At 33.1% G+C, this 16,099-nt stretch overlaps 1 long non-coding RNA gene across 2 annotated transcripts; it reads right to left on the bottom strand.

Annotated features, from left to right (window-relative positions):
• Positions 1 to 4,086: 4,086 nt before the first annotated feature.
• On the bottom strand, positions 4,087 to 7,743 carry LOC146903776 (uncharacterized). 2 transcript variants are annotated; one of them, XR_015019177.1, is made up of 6 exons: positions 7,384 to 7,743; positions 7,110 to 7,245; positions 6,189 to 6,794; positions 5,931 to 6,087; positions 5,436 to 5,618; positions 4,931 to 5,307 (listed from the first exon to the last, which is right to left on the bottom strand). It is a non-coding gene; the product is annotated as an uncharacterized LOC146903776 (long non-coding RNA). The 2 variants fall into 2 exon arrangements; XR_015019178.1 differs by lacking the exons at positions 4,931 to 5,307; positions 5,436 to 5,618 and adding an exon at positions 4,087 to 4,486 and having other exon boundaries at positions 7,384 to 7,699.
• Positions 7,744 to 16,099: the final 8,356 nt, after the last annotated feature.

The raw sequence follows: 16,099 nt of genomic DNA, 5'->3' as shown, positions 1-16,099 counted from the left end.
CCAAGAAAAGAAAGTACATCTAACATAGATTTCTCAAAAATAGTTTACGACCACAAGGGTGACCTAATTAACCATTTTTAGTAAAAAAAATAGTTAATAATAAATAATAAAGAACAAATATGATATTTTATTTGAATTTACTAAAAATAAGGTATACCTTTAGACCAAATTTATATTAGACGCAAAAAAAAAGAACATTTTTAATAACTCATTTTTTCCTGGACTTAATAGCTCATTTGATCAATGGTAAAAAATACTCCCTCCGTCTCAAATTGTATGACGTTTTGAGTATTTCACACATATTAAGAAATGTAATTAATTTTGTGTGGAAAAGAGATATTATGAGTTGTTTTACAAAATTATCCTTAATAAATGATATGGGAAAGATAAATGAAAGAAATGAAATAAGAGAGAGTAATAAATAGTTAAGGATATAATAGGAAAAGTAACATTAATGTTTCGTTGGTAATGTAAAGCGACATATAATTTGGAACAAATTTTTTCTTCTAAAGCGACATACAATTTAGGACGGAGGGAGTATACTTTTGATCAACTTTCGGTTCTTATAATGCCAATTGCCAACCAACTTCAATCCAAATCAAATTATAAAATTATATTATTAAAACATGTGTTCAAATCTTCACTAGAGAGGTATTTGTATTTAGTGTCTAACTCACTTTAAATAGGATTACCTCTTTCTTATTGAAGAAAAAAATGCGATTCTACAGTTCTATTCACATACAACTATTATATTAAATGACAAATTATTATTAATTTTTATGTTTTAAAGAGCTTATCGACGAAAATCACACACACTAATTATTGAGAAGTGAAGAATTGAAGGTTCAAACTCGCACTTTATCATATCTACTGTCTCTCAAGCCTTTCACCACCAGGAATATATTTGAGGGACAAAAACTTTTGTTTAAGCTTATAAAAAATATTAAATCTTATTTAAAGTTTGATATTATTGATCTAAAATACATGTGCATAATGTATTGTCAACTTTTGTTTTTCCATCCACAAGACTTGAGTCTAAGCCATTTGTCAAATCTATGGTACGCAAGGAAGATAGGCTTGCACCATACACATGGTTGTTTCACTCATGGATTAATAAGTTTCACCATTAAATTAAATAAAATAAGATGTAATTTATTGATTCAACAATAGAAAATAGACTTATGCATGTGCGAGAGTAATTTATTTGTGCATGTTAGACAACACCCAATATCAAATCAGATCAAATTTTAGTTGAAAATCAAACCAATTTTTTATTTTTATAAAAATGAAATTGTAGGTGAGTTGGATCTCGGGACAAACTAGGAACATAGCAAACCTCAAGACTCAAAAAAAATACTTAAAGAGATATATTTATAGATTTTCCATCAACAAAAACCTAATGATGGTAGCGAGGGTTGAAGTTACACCTTTGCAGGACACATCTACGATATATAATATTTTGATGTTATAATTTGATCAATTACATATATCAAAATAAATAATTACATATGGTTGTTCTTCTTTTTTAATATTGTTTACCATATAATGTCTTCCGTGGTAATATTGTTTTCCAAAGCAGATTAAATCGTTCTTTATTCGAAGTACAATTTCTATTATAAAAAACAAAATTAGCAAGTCTTGATTAAGTTATTAAATTTAAATATTAAGGATTAGTCTTGTTAAGCTTTCGGTTAGTCATGATTCTTAATTAATCCACTTCGGTATATGTGCTGATGAGAGTAATTTGAAATATATGAAAGTGTTCTTCTAGTTGACTCATATATCTTGATCATGTGCACTAAAGCGAAACTATTATTATTAACCATGTTATACTTCAAATGAAGGATAACTTTGACAAATTTTATAATAGTATTAAACATTCTTTTGTTCATTTAAAAAAAAAACATTTTATTCTTTGACCTAAAATAAGTAATCAAAAGTATCACGTGAGGGAGAGGGAGTATATCCACTAATTTCTCAACTCTCTCTAAGGTGGTTTTAATTATAATCTAAAGGACACATGTGACATTATTCTCTTTAATATATGCCACTTTAGTTTTGTGTTTTGCATAACTGTGTAAAACTTTTATACTTGTACATCTAACTGAATCACATCAATATATATTGTGATGTGAGTTCACACAAGTAAAAAAAATGGTAATTTGTGATTTCTATTTGAATGGCAATGGTAATTTTTGATTGAATGCATGTGTAAAAAAACATTACACAATAATATAGTGTATACAAATTATAATTTAGTCATAATTAACTATATTCTTAGTCCAAATTAATAATTACCTAGATTTGAGCTAGCAATGATTTCATATAAATTCTTAAAAAAAAATATGATTTCATATAACTTATATTCAAACACATCACAGCTATCCAAGTTGGACATAGCTAGATGCATGTAATTCTCATGTTATAAAGAGAAAACTTGTCCGATTTTAAAATTTTATTTTGTAACTTCAAATTTTATTTTTTTTGAAATGGCATTTTGAAACTTCAATTAACCAAAAAAGTTACACTTTTACCTAGACAACTATTTCCTTTCAAGTTTTGGGTTAACACCCAAGGACAAAGAAATTGCTCTTCTCCCTTTTGTTTTTGCTCATTCACTGATCTTAAATGTGTCAGCGTGAGTTAAATCACGTTGAAAAATGTCCAGCGTGAGTTAATTCACGCTAGAAAATGCCGAGCGCGAGTTAACTCACGCTACATTGAATTAAGGGAATGAACAATTTTGAAAGGGAGAAGAGCAATTTTCCAAGGACAAAGACATGTATGGCTTTAGAACAAAGAGATTCCAAAGTGGCCCTCGTTTCTAATGTAGATATAAATAACCTTTTTGCATAAAGTTGTGTTTATAGTAGGGGTGGCAAAATGGCTGGATTGTATAGAAATGAATTTTGATCCTAATGGAAGGATGGATCAAAAAAATTCATTAGTCCATTAAAATCCATTAAATATAAAGTCCATCCAATCCATCCATTATTAGATTTTGATGGATGAATATCAATCTGATCCATCTTTTAAAATGTGTAATTTATTTTTTAAAATTTGTTTTACATAATTATTTTGTTAATAAATTGGTGCAAAAAGAAAAATAATTCAACTCTATTTATTTGTCTAAGCCCAAAATAATTTTTTTAATTAAGCCCAATGCTTATTTTTTGTCTAACCCCAAAACATATTTTTTATAAAGTCTAAAACATTTTTCTTTTTGCAATAAAATAAATAAATAAAAGGTGGTGGTGCACCAACGGAGCTCCAACGACCTCCACGGCGGCGCACAATGGTGCTCTTGCCGGAATTTGCGATTTTAAAATTTTAAAAACAAATGAATATTTGTGGGTTTAATCAGTGAAGGTACATTGTTCCTAATTAAAAACAATAGTGACAGTATTCAATTTGTTAGTGAAATTATATAACCACAATTTGATACGTCTTTTGAGTCGTATTTTGGCATGCATGGTTGTCTATGTATAATTACGAATCATATATATATCCCACTACACAATTTGTAAATTGTAAACTTTTTGGTGAAATACCTAATTTTGTACTATAACTTTACCTAATTGTTTAGTTATCCATTAATTTATACTTCGTGACAACATCAAAACCGAGCATGTTACATAAAAAGATAAAAAACCTATCTCTTACGTAAAGCAAAATACTTTTTTGGCAACAACATTATCACATATATAATCGAAAACGAAAATTATAACGTTCAAAACCAATCACACACGATGGAATTCTTAGATTACCAATTACACAATGACAACCTAGGGACAAATGAATTATTGAATCTAATAACTTTTGTGAAAAATAGAATCAAATATAATAGCTTAAATGGATATAACTAATGCCAAATTGGTGTTTTTAAAATTGTCTCTATTTTTCTTATTTGGCACTATATGTTACACACTTTGAATACATAAAGTGCTTTATATGAAAAATTAGATAACTATTAAATTGCATGTGTATTTTTTAAAATAACTAGAACTCAGACCCGTGCTCCGCACAGGTCATATCGATTGTAAAAATTAACAAAAATATGTAAACTTGTAATAGACCACTCAACACTAAGGAAAAAGTTTAGAATTAAAGATACAGTATTGCATAAGTCATACCAAGAGATGGACTATAACATGGTTAATTCAAAAAACTTCTCTATAAATCACATTAGACGTTACATCCGCCTCTTCAACATCATCGTTGGATACTAATATCTTCAAACCATCTCTTGAAGTCACCCTTGACAATGCCACGTACAATTGACCATGAGAAAAGACAGGCGATGGTAAATATACTCCCACATGCTTTAGAGATTGGCCTTGACTTTTGTTGATAATCATTGCAAAAGAAACAGCTATCGAAAATTGCCTTCTTTGAAACTTAAAAGGAATTCTGATATCAGATGGGGTTAAAGATAATCTTGGAATAAACACTTTGTCACCTATATTACTTCCAGATATCGCTTGTCCTTCAAGCACAAAAAATAAAGGATCATTAGGACCAAACTGAATATAAAAATAAAAACCTATTTTAGCAAAAAACCAAAACTTGTCACTTAAAAAACCAAACTTAATGATTCAATGTATTGAGCTATGATATAATGAGTAGTTCATATTCAAAATCAATTTTTTAAGACATTAGCTGAAATACAAAGTTATGGGTGAAAGTTCACATAAGCATTAAATCTAACATATGGTGGATGCAAAAGTACAAAAGAAACAAAACAATAGTACATTTAAACAATAGAGATGATTATTCTCTTTATCATGTTTGTGGACTTCATGTAAATCAACATTTAGAATAAGTATGTTTCATTTTAATATTGATTAAATCAAACGATGTAATATAAAACACATTTTTGTGGAGACCTTATTTTACATAGAAACTTGAAAAAAATATAACAACATCTATATGTTTTTTTAAACAGCCAAACTTCATTGATAATGCACAAAAACAACACACAAAGGGTATACTATATGCGAACAAAGAACGGCCAAAGCACATCAAAAAATTGTGTGATAATGCACTCAAAAACCAGATAAAAACTACCCTAAAACAACCACTAAGGGACCCAAAAATAGCTGCACATAATACCCTCAAAAACTATGCCCATGCATCCAATTGTAACCAAAAGAGAATACAAAAATATAATCCATGGTAACACCATAGCTGAACCAAAACATAGTGATCACACTGCAACAACCACAATAAAAATCGCAGAGCAATAAGCAAGCCCAACACCACTTTAGAACATGTTCATCTTTCACTCAAATGTGCCATTTTGTTTACCTGCTATGACAACATAACAATTGGAAACTCAATCAAGCAACATTATTCATAAAACAAAAACGAATCCCTCTAAAGAAAATTAGCAATCATCAGATATGTAACATTAATTTAATTTTACTTGTGATGACCTGAATAATCTAATTAAACAGCCAAAATCCGAAAACAATATGCATATCTCAACACTGCTAAAACTGGAACACACTACTCAGACTGAGGAACTTCAACTCGATGACAGGCAAAAGGACCACGCCTATTCAAATGAGATGCATCCAACAGGAACTGAAGCATTGTATGCAGATCAAGAAATCAACCTAAAAGTATAAATTCAATCCGAAATTAACTGATAAGTGAAGACCATGACTATGTGAACTGCGAATCAGAAATAAACTCCAAATCTTGTATGATTGGCAAAATAAATCATTAAAAAATAAGAAAAATTGATCAAAAGACAATTAGAATGTTCTTCTTAACAATAAAAAGTTCATGTTAAAAGAACAATGTCGAAAGAAAAACTACAAAACTTAAAGCAATGTGGAACCAAACTTTTTATATAAAAAGCTGTGATTTGCAATTGGAAGTATTCTAAAAAGAAAACTACAAACAATGTGATCATAGATACTAACCTCAAACACAATGTGAAATGTTTTTCCACAAATCATGATCCTTCATATGCTTTCATCCTCCTCCTTCCATCACCAGATTACAACTTATGTAACTTTCATAATCTCAGTGGAAATGAACAACAAAGAAACAATTTTCCTTTTCCGGTGTTATGCAAAACTGCAAGACAAATGCCATTTGAAGATTCAAATTTTATAGCATATTAAATGAAAGAGTTGATGTTATTGCAATTGATCAAAAGCTTTAATTGATGATAATACCATGGCTACATAACAACTCGTACCAAACACTGTAACTACAACACCAACACCATCATTTTAGAACCACTGCAGAAAATTGACAAACAAAAAGGAAGAACTCACAATTGTTAGTAGGTTACATTTGAACCCCCAATGAATAAAATTCTCTCAATCTGATATCAACCCTCATTTTGAAGATACTTAAACAGTTAAATACTAACAAAACAAATCTCCGCATAAGCTACATATCCATAACACTAAATATTAACACCATCAGCCTTAGAGGGAATTGCATTGAGAACAAAAAAATAATTATACAGTACAAAATCTGCAGACCGAAGACCACCGCCTAAAGCCAAATCATCAATCACACGCACCCATGCTCAGAAACAAAATTGGCACAACGGTCCAGATAGATTCGTTGCGATCAAAACACTAAACCAAGGCATCACAACACAAAATAAATGCAGTAGAACACCATAGACTTGAATAATACAAACTGATGCAGCAGGCGACAAAAAAACCACACAATAGAAGCAAAATTGCATGAAGCTGCTACAGCTGAGGCAAACCAGCCCAGATCACTCCAAAGCAAAACAGAAACACGACAAAGTCTGTGAGAAAAACCTGAAAACGAATTCATAACCTAAAATTACTTTCTTTCAATTGCTGATCCAAACAAATTAACATATCATAATAAGAGCAGATTAAAGGGACTCAGTCTAACAAAGGTATCAATAACCTAGAAAAAGTTAGCACAAACATGTAGATCTTGTTGTTTCCTAATTGATTTCACTAAGAAATTGGTTGTATAATCACCAACCCTCCCAATATACATGATCCTTCTGTGTGTTGTGGGGAGGAAACAATAGCCATAAAGAAATAGAAAATAAGATAAGCAAAACAAATAATACACAAAAGTAAAATCTGATGCTTTGTTACCTCATATTTCATCTATGAAGGATTCCCAATCTCACTGTCTCCTCCACACTATCATGCGCTGAATCAACAATCCCCAATCTCACCGCCTCCTTCGCCGTCACCTTCGCAGCCTGCATCACAATCTTCCTCCTCGCCGCTGCATCACAAACCTTCGCATCAACAATCGCAATAAACCACGCCGGAATCACATGATCGATGTCAAGTTCGCTCATGTAGAGAAATCTAGGATCTGATCGCATTAACACATAGTTGTGAGATAATGTGAGGAAGTAACCTGTAGCGGAGGCGTGACCGGTGACGGCGACGATGGTTGGCATGGCAAGAGAGAGAAGTTCGGAAAAGATCATGCGAGAACTCACAAGCATATCGTGGTTAAGGTAAAAGTGATGGACAAAAATCAATTGAATGGGAAGGGTGGAGAGGATCCATGAGAAAGAGAGAGGATTTGGAATGATGAGAGAAGAAGAAAGATATCATTTTCAGAAAAAATGAGATGATAGAGATGAACACAGCCGTGTGTAGATACCATCAAGGGAACATTGGAAAATGATAAAATTTTGAATATGCATTGAGAACATAAAAGTCACGTTGGAAACATGCATTGGGAGAGGAGTTGAATGATAGCAAAGAGAATAGCATTAAGATATATGATCAATGGTTTATAATGAATGGTGCTTTAATGATGAGCATCCAATGGTTTAGAAAAATGGAGGAAAAATATTAGGGTTAGGGTTAGCTTGGGGGAAATAGAAGAGATAAATATGAAATAGTTGTTTCGGAAAACAGAAGAGATAAATATAAAATAGTTGTTTCGGAAAAATAGGGCTATAGATAAATATGAAATAGTTGTAGGGCCAATTTGTTTCGGAAGTAGAGATAAATATGAAATAGTTGTTTCGGAAAATAGAAGAGATAAATATGAAATAATTGTTTCGGAAAATAGAAGAGATAAATATGAAATAGTTGTTTCGGAAAATAGAAGAGATAAATATGAAATATGATCAATGGCTAAAATTGAATGGCGCCTAAATGTGCAAGATCCAATGACTTAGAAAAGTGGAGGGAAAAATGGGGGGAAAATATTAGGGTTAGGGTTAGCTTTAGGGGTTAAGCTTTAGTAAGTAAGATTGCAATCGTAAAAGTGTAGAAAATATTTGTTTCAAAAAAAAAAAGAAGAAGGATACGAATGAAATTTGTTAGGTTAATTTTTTTTTGAAAGGGAAATTTGTTAGGTTAATTAATAAATAAGGATTCGGATGGCCAAAACTATAGCAAAACAAATTTCGGATTTAAGTGAATTGATAACAAATTTCGGATATGACCAAAATTATAATTAGAGATAAATATGAAATAGTTGTTTCGGAAAATAGAAGAGATAAATACGAAATAGTTGTTTCGGAAAATAGAAGAGATAAATATAATATGATCAATGGCTAAAATTGAATGGCGCCTAAATGCGCAAGATCCAATGACACAAATTTCGGATTTAAGTGAATTGATAACAAATTTCGGATATGACCAAAATTATAATTAGAGATAAATATGAAATAGTTGTTTCGGAAAATAGAAGAGATAAATACGAAATAGTTGTTTCGGAAAATAGAAGAGATAAATATAATATGATCAATGGCTAAAATTGAATGGCGCCTAAATGCGCAAGATCCAATGACTTAGAAAAGTGGAGGAAAAAATGGGGGGGAAAAATTAGGTTTAGGGTTAGCTTTACGGGTTAAGCTTTAGTAAATAAGATTTAAGTAAAAATAATTTTACACTAATATTAATTGATTAATCATTATCATATTATTAAAAATAATTGACTTTAATTATAAGTACAAAAATAATTATAGTCACACATTTTATTGGTCGTGATTTACTATTACAACTTGAGATGTTAACTCAGTGCTAAGAGTTTTAATCATCTAGCTTGATAGTATTGAGTTCGGATTCACTCGAGGACGTTGTAAAATGATATTAACACCACTATGAATAATACAAATTTTCCCATTCTCATATATTTTTTTTAAAGATTTGTTGTGATTTAGTGCAATATAAAACTTTTTTTTTTATAGCGGCATTGTATCAAAATTGAACTGATTTTAACAAAAATGGGGGAGTATGGGTTTTCTTAAAGAACATGGCGATGAAACTTTTGATGAGTATAATTATTTTCGGATTTACACCCTGTAATTTTTTTTTTTACCCTCTATAAAAGAAAATTCTTCAGAATAACCCCTAATAGACCATTCAAAAAAAAATATTGGTTTTTGAATGGCCTATTAGGGAGTTTTAAAAAAACTTTTTCTATAGGGGGTAAAAAAAAAAAAATTACAGTTTATACAAAACAACTTATTTATACAAAACAGCTTATTTGTGCAAAACAGCTTATTCAAAACAGCTTATTTATGCAAAACAACATATTTATGCAAAACAACTTATTCAAAACAGCTTAATTATGCAAAACAGCTTATTTGAAACAACTTGTATAAATAAGTTGTTTTGAATAAGTTGTTTTGCATAAATATGTTGTTTTGCATAAATAAGCGGTTTTGAATAAGCTGTTTTGAACAAATAAGCTATTTTGTATAAATAAGTTGTTTCGAATAAGCTGTTTTGCATAAATAAGCGGTTTTGAATAAGTTGTTTTGCATAAATATGTTGTTTTGCATAAATAAGTTGTTTTGAATAAGCTGTTTTGCACAAATAAGATGTTTTGTATAAATAAGTTGTTTTGAATAAGCTGTTTTGCACAAATAAGCTATTTTGTATAAATAAGTTGTTTCGAATAAGCTGTTTTGCATAAATAAGCTGTTTTGAATAAGTTGTTTTGCATAAATATGTTGTTTTGCATAAATAAGTTGTTTTGAATAAGTTGTTCGAAACGGCAAGTTCGATCCGAAGAACAGTTTGTACCCTAGCTTATGTTTTGTTAACGGTCAAACGACAAGTTCGATCCAAAGAACAGTTTGCACCTACTTACATGTTGTGATATTGATCAAGCCGCAAGTTCGATCCAAAGAACAGCTTGTATCTAACCTTTTGTTTATATCTCCGGTCAAACGGCATGTTCGATCCAAAGAACAGTTTGTACCTGCCTATCTGTTTGTGTTTTCAATCAAGCGACAAGTTCGATCCAAAGAACAGCTTGTATCTTCCTATATGACTATGTCTCCGGTCAAGTGCCAAGTTCGATCCAAAGAACAGCTTGTACCTATCTTTTGTCCCCTGGTTTGTCTACCCTGACAATGTCTACCTAAATCCCCAGTGATATGACATGCTCTGTAGACTCCAGTTCGTTTGTCTTGCATTCATAATCAAAGTGTTGCATGGCATTCATGTTTTTGAATATGTGAGAAGCGTATTTTTATGTCCAAAAACAGTGCAAATGTTAATATTTAAGTGTCTTCGTCCCGTCAAAACAAAGACTTCGTCTCCTGACTCTCCGGACAAAGAAACTTAAATAGGGGCAGCTGTTATACCCTAATTTTGGACCTAAAAATACTAGCTCATTTATTCTTTTCTTGTGTTTCAAGTCATTTGAATTTGTCCTTGATCAATTGCACCTTCCTCTGCATTTTATTTCAATATTATTTGCAAAATTCATGAAAAAGGGTATTTTAGTCATTTCCTGCATTCAAACTCATTTTAGTCCTTGAAAATTGTTTGAGTCCTTTCAATTAGTTTGTATAAATCCTTATTTCAATTCCATGTCAAAATCCATTTCAAAAATTGCATTTGAAGTCATTTTGAGTCAGTTTAGCCCCTAGGGGCATTTTAGTCTTTTCATGTGTTAAAACTCTGTTCAATTTCTAAAAAATTTCTCTGAGTCTTTTAATTTGCTTGTATAAACTCTTGCTTTAATTCCTTGTTAAAAACCATTTTAAAAATTGCATTTGAGTCGTTTCGAGTCATTTTAGTCCCCAGGGGCATTTTGGTCATTTCACACGAAATTTCGACAGAGAGAGGTTACTTTAAAGTACCTCATTTAAGTAATTGGTTCATTTTAGTCCGTTTTGTTGTTTTTAATCGTTTCACTTTACGTTATTTTCAGATTACATTTTTTACCAATTTTATTTTAAATTTCATTTTAGTCCCTCAAAGTTGTTAAAATTGCACTTTAGTCCTTTCTTCCATTTTGTTTTTTTTCTCTTCTTTTAAAATCTTTTCCAATTTACGTTTTAGTCCTTCAAGTCAAACTTTTTGTTTTTAGTCTTTTTAAGTCAATTGCAGATTGATCCTTTGATTTTAAGAAATTGCAGATCAGTCCCTCAAGGCAATAAGTCCAGAATTCAGTCCAAAGCAAGTCCAGTCTACGTGTCAGCTCATTATTGGCCCAGAAGGCCACATGGCAGCCTATAAAAGGCACTTTCACTGCACAAGTGTCAGAAGAATCAATCACGCAGTGCCAACTCACAAACACATCAACATTTCTCTCTCCCAGATCAAAGAATCAAAATCCAGAAATTTCACAAGAACACGATGAAGGTTTGAAGAACCTTCAAACCCTAACCGTTTTTCCAGAACCACAATCCATCCAAACTCTCTCAAATTCATACCAATCCACATCACTTCACAACAAATCCACACCAATTTCATCATAAGAGAATCAGATTCAACAATTATCACGCAAAACCAGTTCGAATTCAAAAAACCCTAAAAATTTCAGAATCAAAATTCATCACAATTGAGGCAAATTACGACGATTCTCAGAGATTCATCACTGAATCTTCATCATTGAATCGTGTTTCTTCGCAATTCAAGTGAGATTCTGTCACTTACAGTGACAGATTCAATCACGATCACGAAGGAACTTCGAGAGTAAGAAGAAGAAGGATCAAAGCCAGATTCAAACCATAGAAGAAGAAAGACGAACTGAATCACACCGGTGTACAAGAACCAACAAATTCACCGATTTATTTTCGGTTCAAAGCCTCATTTCTGAAGAACGAAGGAAAACACGAAGTCTTCCGTCGTCGTCTCCGTTCGTTCTCCGATTTACACCGAGGTAAAATTCTCGTTCTTCTCTCTTTAAATCTCCAGTTTAATTGTTGTTTCGAACAAAGAACGGTGTAGATCGAAGAAAGAACGGTTGATTTCATAAAAAGTTTCAGAAACATAGGTAAACACATGAACCATCTCGTCTTTTCTTCCAAAACATGCACGAAAGCGTTTCATCCATAGATCAACGTAGATCGAAGCTTTTAAAACTGTTTCCTTCAAAAAAAATTCAAGATCCAAAATATTTTCAAAGAAAACGTAAAGATCGAAGTCCAAACTACGTCGATCTACCGTTTGTTTGTGGAATCAAAGTTTAAATCTGCAGCTAGCATGAATCTCTGAGTGTTTTAGGGTTTGATTAGGTTTAGATCGGAGAGAACGGTGAGAAGACGAGAGAGAACGAAGGAAGAAGAAAGAGAAAGAAGTGGAAGAATGAATAAAAAACCGGTCCCATGCCTTTTATATACCACGTGAACCAAACCGGTTCATACGAACCAGTCTGGTTCACGTCTGGTCCACTCTCTCCTTCTTTCTTGACCGTTTGATCACTGGTTCGTTGTGTGTACGGTGCAGATCCAATGGTTGTCTGTTCTCTCTTTGGCTTATGATGCACCACGTGTTCCTGGCCTTTAGATTTAGGGTTTTGGAGGAGTTGGATCAATCCAACGCCTCTGAGGCTGTTGGATGATCCAGATCCAACATATGCTTGGGCCTGGGTTTTGTGTTACTGCTTTTTTCGTTTTTTATGGATTTTCTTGCTATTTGCACACAGTCTTGTGGTTTTTACACCCTCAACATACCTAAAAACTTTTAGAAAATTCTATAAAAAATTTGTGAATGTTTCTCATCATTTTTGCAACCTATTGTGTGATATTCTTGTATTGAAAAATGGATAAAAATAATGTGTTGTGTTTTGGCTTTATCTCTTGAATTGTATAATAAAAACTTGTGAGAATGTGCATAATTTTGATTCCAATTCTTGATACATGTTTTTGATTTGTGATGTGTGAAGTTGTGATGAATTTACCCCTGTGTTTGACATGTCTTTACTGGAGTTTGAGGTGTTGTGGTGGATTACTTGTTTTGCAAGTCATGTGGATAGTGGTGTGTAGAAATAAAGTGCCATATGTACCTAAGAATCTATCATAATTCTTGACTTGAGTATGTCCTTATAACTCTCACATTATTACTGCAACAAAACCTCTTGAGAATTGTTAGAATGAGAGAATTATAGGTCATATCCATATTGAGATGTTATGGTGAACTTTTAGAGCATTTTGACACTTTATTCTTGTTAATCTTACCACTTTTTGTTTAACATCTTCTTGCCTTATTTCTTTATCCTATTATATCTTGTGCTACTAACCCTTTCATTTCATGTCTCATGCATTCCATAAGGCATCTCATCCTCCATCTCATATTCTTGGTCTTTATCTTTCTTACATTTTACAATTCATACAAAAGTTAGAATGTAAAAGCTTAGGAATTTTTGTACTTTATTTTTATGCAATTTAAATTCTTGCAAGACCATAGAATGTAAACTAGGGCATGATGTAAGGGATAATGGACTCTAATGATGTACACCGACACAAGCACCGACACATGCACACACACCACATAGGTATTTTTAGATGTATGTTTAGGATTGCATGTTTAGATGAATGCTTAGGTTTTACACTTAGAAAAATCAATTTTCCAAAAAACATGAACAACATCACTCAAATCATTTTCTAAATAAACCTTGGGATCAAATCCCATTGAATTTTCCTTTCTATTTTCTTAATCAAATTCCAATGAAAATTAATCATACTTGACTTTTTTCCAAAAATCACTAATCAAACCCCACTTTTTCTTCAATCTCAATGCTCATGAAGCCTCTCAATCTCCATTCTTCAAAATTCTAATTTTCAAACTTAAAATCAACCAACAAAAACAAAAATATTTTTGGAAGAGAACTACGGTGGATTTGATCCCTTAAAAGGGTACGTAGGCAAGGGATCAAAATTCCTTCAATTCAAATAAAATAAAAATTCAAACATCTTCTTCCCCCTCCAATTCTTCACTTAGTAAACTCTTAGGTGTAAATATTATTTCTTAAATAGCATTTAAAAATAAAGCGTGCTCGTAGAAAGTAAAGACGGTTCCTATAAGATACTATAGTCGTTATGGGTGCCTAACACCTTCCCGTAGCGAAAACAACTCCCGGACCTCGATTCTCAAGGGTTTTGCTTATTTTTTCCCTTCCCAAGAAAAAATGAGATATCAAAGGTTAAAAAGGTTCAAACGTAATCAATGTTTGACACCCGAAAACCAAGATAAACAGCTGGCGACTTCACTGGGGAGATTCGAGAGTTGCGCCTAGTCTTTATTTCCACGCTTGCGCTCTTTTTACTTATTTCTTTTACTTGCTTTCTTATGTGAATAAATGTTTAAATTCTTGCGAACATGAGGGGTGAGAATATCAAAAGTCCTACACCCGGACTGAGTGAACTTAGGATTTAGGAGGGATATAATCGACAATTCATTCCGGGGGTTGCCTCGTGTTTTGGATTATGCGATCAATCCCACATAGCTGAGGCATTCTGGGGGTGATGTTGTCGGCGCGTGTTGTCGCGTTTAGGCACTTTACTTCTAATTGTTCTATGACGCTATGAACCGTAGATAACCGAACCCATCCATGGCCATTTTCTAGGATGTAGTGCGGAGGCTAAACCGAGTGTTGTCTCGAGTTTTAGTCGTCACGCGATACTACACTCAAGTTAGACCTTCTTACGGATAATCATGGAGCGAGTGTTCGTCTCGTGGCACCATGATATACGCAAGAGAGGTTGCAACTTGGGAACTTTCGTAGAACCCGGTTACTATTATCCAAAGCCCTAGATTCACCGGACACCGTGTCCACCCATGACTCCTTAACTTTGAATTTCAACCCACCATGTTTTCTCCGTACTTGAATGTGATCATGCATACATGCATAAACTTTTTTCCATGCATTTATCGAAGGGCTTAGACAAACTTGAATTTGTAAACATTGTAGGAATGGGGAAGACTAAGTCCTACAAGTTCAAGGAAGTGGATTTGACTAGTTTGAGAGATTTGGCACTCAAGATCGAGGATCCGACTGGTTTCCGACATCGTTACGGGGCCTTACTTACTATTCTCCAGACTAATGTGGATGAGAAGCTTGTGCACACTCTAGTGCAATTCTATGATCGGGAGTATCTGTGTTTCACTTTTCCTGACTTTCAGTTGGTGCCCACACTCGAGGCTTATTCTTGCTTGATGGATCTATCTATTGCTAAGGGGGTACCTTTCGCGGGACTTGAGAATCCTCCTACTCCACTGGTTGTTGCTAAAGATCTCTATCTCAAGACTACCGATGTCTCCAAGAATCTTGTCACTAAGGCTCACATCCGAGGGTTCACTTCAAAGTATCTACTTGAGAAAGCCAACCTCAAAACCACTTGTCAGGACACTCTTGAAGCTATTCTTGCACTCCTTATCTATGGGCTTATTCTCTTTCCAAACCTTGATGACTTCGTGGACATGAATGCTATTATGATCTTCCACTCCAAGAATCCGGTTCCTACTTTGCTAGCTGACACATACCATGCTATTCACGATCGATCCGGCAAGGGTCGTGGATACATTCTTTGTTGTGTACCTCTTCTCTATAGGTGGTTTATTTCGCATCTTCCGAAGTCTTTCCATGATAATCTAGAGAATTGGACTATTTCACAGAGGATCATGGCTCTCACTCCTAATGAAGTGGTTTGGCTCACTCCCGCTGCTAGAGTCAAAGAAATTATCCTTGGTGGTGGAAAGTTTCTTAATGTACCTCTTCTTGGTACCCGGGGTGGAATCAACTATAATCCGGAGCTCGCCTTGCGACAATTTGGTTTCCCGATGAAAGAAAAGCCGATCAATCTTGCTACATCTCCTTACTTCTTTCACTACTCCAATGCACCCACGGGAATAAGAGAAGATTTCATGGA

This window comes from Medicago sativa, chromosome 7, assembly GCF_051527215.1.
Source record: "Medicago sativa cultivar Bolivia chromosome 7, Bolivia_mono, whole genome shotgun sequence".
In the NCBI taxonomy this organism is placed as follows: domain Eukaryota; kingdom Viridiplantae; phylum Streptophyta; class Magnoliopsida; order Fabales; family Fabaceae; genus Medicago; species Medicago sativa.
The sequence above is the reverse complement of the archived record's forward strand: the minus strand, read 5'-3'. Positions and strand labels throughout refer to the sequence as shown.